The sequence below is a fragment of the Pinus tabuliformis genome, chromosome 2_2, assembly GCF_031772625.1.
Source record: "Pinus tabuliformis cultivar Carrire ecotype Pingquan chromosome 2_2, CPIR1, whole genome shotgun sequence".
Taxonomy (NCBI): domain Eukaryota; kingdom Viridiplantae; phylum Streptophyta; class Pinopsida; order Pinales; family Pinaceae; genus Pinus; species Pinus tabuliformis.
In genome coordinates, this window is record NC_142300.1 from 802,068,216 (window position 1) to 802,076,695 (window position 8,480).

An 8,480-nucleotide genomic window follows, 5' to 3' on the forward strand; every position below is an offset into this window, starting at 1 on the left:
ATAGGTTTGACCTTTAAAACTGAATAATTTTAAGCAATATAACCACCGAATTCCAAACGAAATGAAGGGAAATTTAAACACGGTAAACTAACGTCATTTCTAATAAATGTTTTGGAAAATTGACAAATTGTATAGCTCAATCAACAAATTCTATACATCTGGAGTTGTGTTATTGTTTTGGATTTGGAATTTTTTGTTTGTTTGTTTAAATATGTAATTTTTATAATTTAAAATGGGTTTTTAATGAGTACATAACATTACGGGAAATTTTAAAATTTGATTTTTATAATTTAAAATGAGTTTTCAATATATATATATAAAGGGTACCAATCACCTTGCATTGGTACTGTCTTCTATTACATTTATTTTGAGCACATAAGAATGTGCATTTTTTTATTTAAGTATCGAAGCAGGTGATTGTTTCAGAAATTGTGTATGTTTTTTCTGTTTGTCATACCCACCTGCTTCAATTTCAATTAAATGTTTTTGTAATATCTATGATTTGAGTAATTTAGATGCAAAAAAATTTAGACCGTATCATAGTTTCGTTTCATGAGAATTAGCCTGCTTCTTCCATTATTCACGATTAATCAGTGAGAATGTTGCTTAAAGTTTCGATTTCTATTGATCATAGGTTCTTAGCGATCCCCAAAAGCGTGCAATTTATGACCAATATGGAGAAGAGGGATTGAAGGGGCAGGTTCCTCCACCTGGGGCATCGTCCTTCTCTGGTGGAGGTGGGTCGAATGTGAGGTTTAATCCAAGAAATGCCGAAGACATATTTGCTGAGTTTTTTGGTGATTCAAGCCCGTTTGGGGGTATGGGTGGGTTTGGAATGGGCACAAGGGGTTCAAGGTTTCACGATAGCATGTTTGGAGGTTTTGGTGGCCCAGAAAGTATGTTCGAAGGATTTGGTGGAGGAGCTACTATGGGACCTCGGAAAGCCAAGCCTGTGGAAAACAGGTTACCATGCACGTTGGAAGAGCTCTATAAAGGCACTACAAAGAAAATGAAGATATCAAGAAATATCGCTGACGTTAGCGGGTATGTACAGACTCTGGAGGCATCTAAAGTTGCTTTTTGTATTGCTATGCGATAGTAAAAGTAATCTCTTTTAAAGGGGGGTCATTTTTTAAACACCCTGACCCATTCCATTAAATGATGATCTCTGCTTGCACCTTTTCCATTGATTGATGATCTCTGAATGTAGTCAATGTATTTGTTATAGAATTAGCCTTTCATATAACATCTATTTTGTCCGTCAGTAATTTAATATATAGTTACCAACTGTTCCCAAATTTTCAAAAGATGATTCGTTTTCTGTTTTCTATCATTGCTTCCATTATTCCATAAATGTATTGCACTCTTCTCAGTTTCAAAGCCTTTAGTGCAATCTGTGCAGTATAAATTTATTGCATAAGCGATATCTAAGGAAGGTTCGGTTCTATTTTATCTCTAGCGTCAATTGCTTTATCATCTGTTAATCTCACTAGTGACAAAGAGTATATGCCAGCCGTCGTATAGAAATATTGCGGTATTTATGTGCAAACTGCAAATGCATCCGTAGAATGTCTTATTCTGGACATACGTTGCAACCCTCTACTTATTTCTTTTTAGCTTTACTGTAATGATGATTCAAATTATTGCCTGTATTGGACCCGTATGTGCCCTTGTGTGTTAATTATAAGGGAGAAATGTTGTCTGTCAGGCACCCTATGTTTCAGGGGCATTAGACATGTCAGATGAACAACAAGTGGTAATGGGAGACCACAGTCGACAAGGTTAATGTGTGATCATACTGTTTATTTCATTTTGCATGGTCAAGTTGTTGAAAATTGCTACTTAAATCTAGTTTATGGTCGGAAGGTAAACCATATGCACCCCAAAACGGTGCATTAAATACTGTATAGATTGGGATATACACCGTTGGATTTACACTGAGATATGCAACATTTGGATCTAATGGTGTATATCCCAACCTATTGAGATATGCAACAATTGGAATCTAATGGTGTATATCCCAACCTATATAGCATTGAATGCACTGCTGCAATGAAATTAACTATTTTGTATATGTATATGGTATGGTTTGGAATGGAGTAATTATTATATATATTTTTATTTATATTTATAAATTTTGAGTGAGATTTGGGGTTTAGAACTTTATAGAGTTATTTAGACATTTCAATCAACCAACACTTTTTTGGGTTAATATTTTTTGATTATAGCTCACAACTCCTAAACATTATTATGAAAATAAAGACATTTCTAACCATGTAAAAAGCACCAGCATTTTGACAACCATGACGTAACTAGATGGTATGTTATGCCTCATTAGCCACAGATTTATGGCTAGCCATGTGTGGACTTAAAAGTTGAGGGTGAAGCATGCAAAAAACCTAATTTTAATATATTATTAAGCTATGTTAAATATAGGGCCAATAGGAAGAAAGGGATTCCATTATTTAGCATTTTAAGCCTTCCATAGTTGACTAGAACATCTAGAAATGGTATTTGAGAGCATAAAAAGGAGGAAAATAATCTTTAGTTGTTATTCACACCATGGTGCCAAAGAAAACTCCATGGTGCGCGTCTCTTTCTTTGTATTTACATTCACAAAACTAAAGGAAAAGTGGCAAAGCATAGGCCTCACATTCTAGATAGGTTTTCTCCCACATCCATTTATTTGGCCACAAAATGTGTCGAATGAACAAGAGGAAGTAAACATTGTTGAACAACAACAAACTCAAGGTATCATTAATTCTTCACAGGCAATGGAAAGAGAGATGTATATTGGTTCCAGAAGTTCTCGTGCACAACGTGAAGCCATGGAAGACCTTTATAGGGGTTCAGTACATGATATTAAGGAGGGTTGCATGATTGCAGTGCTAGCAGATGGAGATCCCAAAGGCTATCCATTTTGGGTTGCTAAAGTTATAAAGGTATTTACAAAAAATGAGGATGTTACAAGTGTTGAAGTACATTGGTATGCCACAAATACACACCCATTCAATGGTGTGTATAAGCCAGAGATGGTAGTTGACAAAAAAAATGGTGGAGAAAGAAAAAGAAAGGGTACAAATATAAATCGTCGCCGCACAGACATATTATAATTGGAGGATGTTGACATACTTGTTTATGACTTTAATTTAACAAAGAGAGGAACTCTTCGCTTCAAGATGACAGAGATTCTGAAAAGGTTGTTACCAGAAGGAACAGTGTTGACATGGGAGTCTGCTGAAACCAGTCGTAGATCTAGAAGAATTTTGAAACCTGGAATGTTGGGCATGCATGTGGACTCAGATGGGGCACTAGTTGATGAAAGAGAAGAATATGGAACATCTTCGTCAGCATCCAGTCACTCATCTGAAGATGTGAATTCTGATGGTGTGCAAGAAAATATGAGTGATTTTGAATAATTGTTTAAGACAGTTTATATAACTGATGTATGCATCATACCTTCAAATAAAATTAATGTTTTCCATATTTTGTTAAATGAGAAGTTATGAAGCATTTTTATGTTGTTGGATTATGTCTTAAGTATGATAAATTTTATTGTTTAAATATCTATAATGCAATATCAAATTAGATATATATTTTGCAGGAAAATTTCGTAGTCACTGCCATTTTTAAAACAGCCGCAAAATTGACACCTAAAAAAAAATCATTATTCCAGTATCAACACTTTCGTTCTGAAGCTATATTTTGTAGGGAAATTTCGTAGAAAATTTCGTAGTCACTACCATTTTTAAAACAGCCCCAAAATTGACACCTAAAAAAAAAAAACATCGTTCCAGTATACACACTTTTCGTTTTTAGCACTGTTTTTGTGGTTTTTTTGGGGTTTTTGGGCCAGAGTTCCCGTTTTGAGTTTATAGTTCCCGTTTCAAAGTTTACATTGTTTTTACAAGTCGCGCCCAAGCCTGGGGAAACTTGGGGTTTCCATGTCGCGCCTAAAATTTGGGCTTTCCGCCAGGCGCAAATTTTTTTGGGGTTTACAAGTCGTGCCCAAGCCTGGGGAAACTTGGGGTTTCCATGTCGCGCCCCGGTGCCCAAGACAGGGGAAACTTGGGGTTTCCATGTCGCGCCCTGGCTGAAACCGGCGGCGCCCAAGCCGGGGGAAACTTGGGGTTTCCATGTCGTGCCTCGGTGCCCAAGCCGGGGGAAACTTGGGGTTTCCATGTCGCGCCCCGACCAAAACCGGCGGCACCCAAGCCGGGGGAAACTTGGGGTTTCCGTGTCGCGCCCCGACTGAAACCGGCAGTGCCCAAGCGGGGGGAAACCGCCCAAGTCGTCACCTCCCATGTGTCTTCTGCACATTCATGCAGCCCATTTGCCAGACGCTCCCTCGGGCCTTCGTTCGGGTCGTGCACCCATGGAAACCCCAAATTTCGTTTCGGTCGTGCACACATGGAAACCCCAAATTCCATTCGGGCGGGTCGGGTCGTGTCGTGTGTGGGTGCCCGTGCAAATGCATTTGGGCGGGTCGAGTCGGGTCAGGTCGTGTCGTGTTGTGCGTGGGTGCTCAGGAACATGTGGTCGTGCAAAAAATGTTAGGGTGTGACCACCCGTGTGCCTCCTGCACGTTCGCGTGACCCATTTGCCCGATGCTCCATTGTGCCTTCGTTCGAGCGGGTCGGGTCGTACCGTGCGTGGGTGCTCGGGCACACATGGCAGTGCCAAAAATGCTAAGTCATGACCCCCCATGTGCCTTCTACATGTTCGTGCGGCCCATTTGCCCAACGTTGCCTTGTGCCTTCGTTCAGGTCGCGCACCCATGGAAACCCCAAATTTCGTTCAGGTTGTGCCTCTTGGTAGCAGTCTATTTGTCATTTGAAGCCTTGTGCCACTGGGTTGGGGGGCTATTTGCCTCTTAGTGACGTGCTCCAGACACTGGTCTCATCGTGGCCCTTGTCTTTTCTATTGGTCAATTTTAGGTTGTGATTTATTTGCTTTGTTGTTTGCTATGTTGTAAAGCTGGAAAGGGTGTTGTGTTGAATGCATGTGGGAGGGTGTGAAGAGGTGGGATGCTTTTTTGATTGGGTGCATTGTTTGATTTCTTTTTGTTTAGCGGACATCTACTCGGGGTGCTGTTGAGCTTCTCTCTTTTCTCAGGGTCTTTGTTTCTTTGGTGTTGTTTTCTTCCCTTCTTCCTTTTACCCCTAGCTTTATGGAGGATAGGTGGGATTGTTGTGGATTGGTGTTCGGGAAGGACGAAAAGCAGTGCGAGTTCCCCGGTTGGCCACCCTAGTCCTTCTCGATTGTCGTCCCCTGCAGTTCCCCCCTTTTTTTCCGAAGGCATGGGATTTCGTTCAGCTTGTTCTCTGTTTGAGACTCCCCTGGTGAGCCGGTAGCCACGTTTGATATCTCTTGCTTTCTTGTTGTTTTCTTCCCTTCTTGCTTTTGGCCCCTTGGCTTTACGGAGAAAAGGTGGGATTGTTGTGGAATGGTCTTTAGGAAGGACGAAAAGTAGTGTGAGTTCCGAGGGTGGCCACCCTAGTCCTTCTCGATCGCCATCCCCGGCAGCCCCCCCCCCCCCCTTTTGCAAAGAAACTGGGGTGGGGAGGCTTGTTTTTTGTTTGAGCCTCCCCCTGTGAGCCAGTAGACGCGTTTGATATCTCTCTTTCTTTCATGCTGTTTTCTTCCCTTATTCCTTTTGGCCCCTAGCTTTACGGGGAAAAGGTGGGATTGTTGTGGATTGGTGTTCGGGAAGGAAGAAAAGCAGTGTGAGTTCCCAGGGTGGCCACCCTAGTCCTTCTCGATCGTCATCCCCTGCAGTTCCCCCCTTTTTGTGAAGGCACGGGGTTGGGGAAGCTTGTTCTCTATTTGAAGCCTTCCCTTGTGAGCCAGTAGCCACAATTGATATATCCCTTTCTCTCTTGTTTTTTTCTTCCCTTCTTCCTCATGGCCCCTAGCGTTACGGATAAAAGGTGGGATTGTTTTGGATTGGTGTTCCGGAAGGACAAAACACAGTGCGAGCTCCCAGGGTGGCCACCCTAGTCCTTCTCGATCGTCGTCCCCTTCAATTCCCACCTTTTGCCTAAGGCATGGGGCTTGGGAGGCTTTTGCTTTTTTTATACCCTTTTCTTCCTTTCGGTCCCTAGCTTTATGGAGGAAAGGGGGAATTGTTGTGGGCTGGTGTCGGGGAAGGGCTAAAAGCAGTGTGAGCTCCTAGGGTGGCCACCCTAGTCCTTCTCGATCGTTATCCCATGCATTTCCCCTCTTTTTGCAAGGGCGTGGGGCTGGGGGAGATTGTCCTCTATTTGAGCCTCCTCCTGTGAGGGGGTTAGACACCTTTATTTCTCTTTCTCTCATGCGTTTTTCCTCCTTTTGCCCCTTGGCCTTACATTTGTTATGGGGGTTGCCCCTATTCATTTTTGTGGCCGATTTTTCGATAATACGTGTAAACAACTCTCGGAAATGGATATCTCGGCTCTTGTTATGATGAAGAATGTAGCGAAATGCGATACTTAGTGTGAATTGCAGAATCCCGTGAATCATCGAGTTTTTGAACGTAATTTGCGCCCGAGGCCTTGGTCGAGGGCATGTCTGTCTGGGCGTCGCATCCCATTCAAACGTGCTCCCTGCAATATGCTAGGGAGCAGTGAAGCTAGTCGTCCGTGCCCCATGTGGTGCGGTCAACTGAAATACCTCAAGCAATGTTTCATGGCGTGCGTCGGCGAGCGGTGATCTTGTTCCCTTGGATGGGTAGTCGGCGTTAGCTGATGCGGGCATTGTGTGGCATCACTCAAACTTTCTTTGCTCTCTCTTGTCCTCCCATGGGGTAGGGCGGAGTTAGCTACAACTTTGCGACCTCAGCTCAGGTGAGAACACCCACTGAGTTTAAGCATATAATTAAGTGGAGGAAAAGAAACTTACAAGGATTCCCCTATTAGCGACGAGCGAACCGGGAATAGACCAACATGAAAGTTGGACGGTGACGCCGCCTGAATTGTAGTCTGTAGAAGCGTCCTCAGAGGCTGACCTGGGCCAAGTCCCTTGGAAGGGGGAACCTAAGAGGGTGACAGCCCCGTCGGCCCGGGACCCTGCCACATCATGAGGCATTGTCAGCGAGTCGGGTTGTTTGGGAATGCAGCCCTAATTGGGTGGTAAATTCTGTCCAAGGCTAAATACGTGCGAGAGACTGATAGCGAACAAGTACCACGAGGGAAAGATGAAAAGGACTTTGAAAAGAGAGTTAAAGAGTGCTTGAAATTGCAAAGAGGGAAGCGAATGGAGGCTGTAGATGCATCTCAATCGGATGTGGAACGGCTCAGGCTCGTCCACCGCTCGACTTGAGGTGCAAACCAACACAGGCTGCTGCATCGTCACAAGGGCGGGTGAATTACTACCTGTCGGTTTGCCATTGCGGTGGTCGAGGAATGAAGCATATGCCCTTGTGGAGGGCCATTTGCACCTGCGCGCTCGTGGTGTTGGTTGGTGGGATTTCCATTTGACCTGTCTTGAAACATGGACCAAGGAGTCTAACATGTGTGTGAGTTGGCAGGTTTGAAAACCTGCGAGGCACAAGGATGCTAATGGGCGAGATCCCCTCTCTGGGGGGGTGCATCGTCGACCGACCTTGAGCTTATGCGAAGGGTTCGGGTGCGAGCACACCTGTTGGGACCCGAAAGATGGTGAACTATGCCTGAGCAGGGCGAATCCAGAGGAAACTCTGGTGGAGTCTCGTAGCACTAATGACGTGAAAATCATTTGTCTGACTTGGGTATAGGGACGAAAGACTAATCGAATGATCTAGTAGCTATTTTCCTCCGAAGTTTCCCTCAAGATAGCTAGAGCTCACGCGTGAGTTTTATCGGGTAAAGCAAATGATTAGAGGCATCGGGGGCATAATGCCCTCGACCTATTCTCAAACTTTAAATAGGTAAGAGGGTGCAGCTGCTCCATTGAGCCACGCCATGGAATCGAGAGCTCCAAGTGGGCCATTTTTGGTAAGGAGAACTGGCGATGCAGGATGAACCGAAAGTCGAGTTACGGTGCCGAATTGTGCGCTAATGTAGATCCCACAAAGGGTGTTGGTTGATTAAGACAGCAAGACGGTGGTCATGGAAGTCGAAATCCGCTAAGGAGTGTGTAACAACTCACCTGCCAAATCAACCCTCTCGCGCCTCTGCCTCTATCCTCCAGATGACAATTTTTCATTACTTGGGGCCGGGAAATTTGGGGTTTCCACACCGTGATGGAAAAGACGCCGAAGCCTGGGAAAAATGGGGTTTCCATGTCGTGCCTCGACGCCCAAAATTTGGGATTTCCATGCGGTGCCCAAAATTTGGGGTTTCCATGTGGCGCCCAAAAATTTGGGGTTTCCACCCGACGCCCAAAATTTGGGGTTTCCATGCGGCGCCCAAAAATTTGGGGTTTCCACCCGGCGGCCAAAATTTGGGGTTTCCATGCGGCGCCCAAAATTTGGGGTTTCCAGCCGACGCCCAAAATTTGCGGTTTCCATGTGGCACCCAAAA

The 8,480-nt window shown here is 44.2% G+C and overlaps 1 non-coding gene across 1 annotated transcript; it reads left to right on the forward strand.

Moving 5' to 3' along the window:
- Positions 1 to 6,409: 6,409 nt before the first annotated feature.
- LOC149195261 (5.8S ribosomal RNA) lies at positions 6,410 to 6,563 on the forward strand. Its single transcript, XR_016255473.1, has one exon. It is a non-coding gene; the product is annotated as a 5.8S ribosomal RNA (ribosomal RNA).
- The last annotated feature ends 1,917 nt before the right edge of the window (positions 6,564 to 8,480 follow it).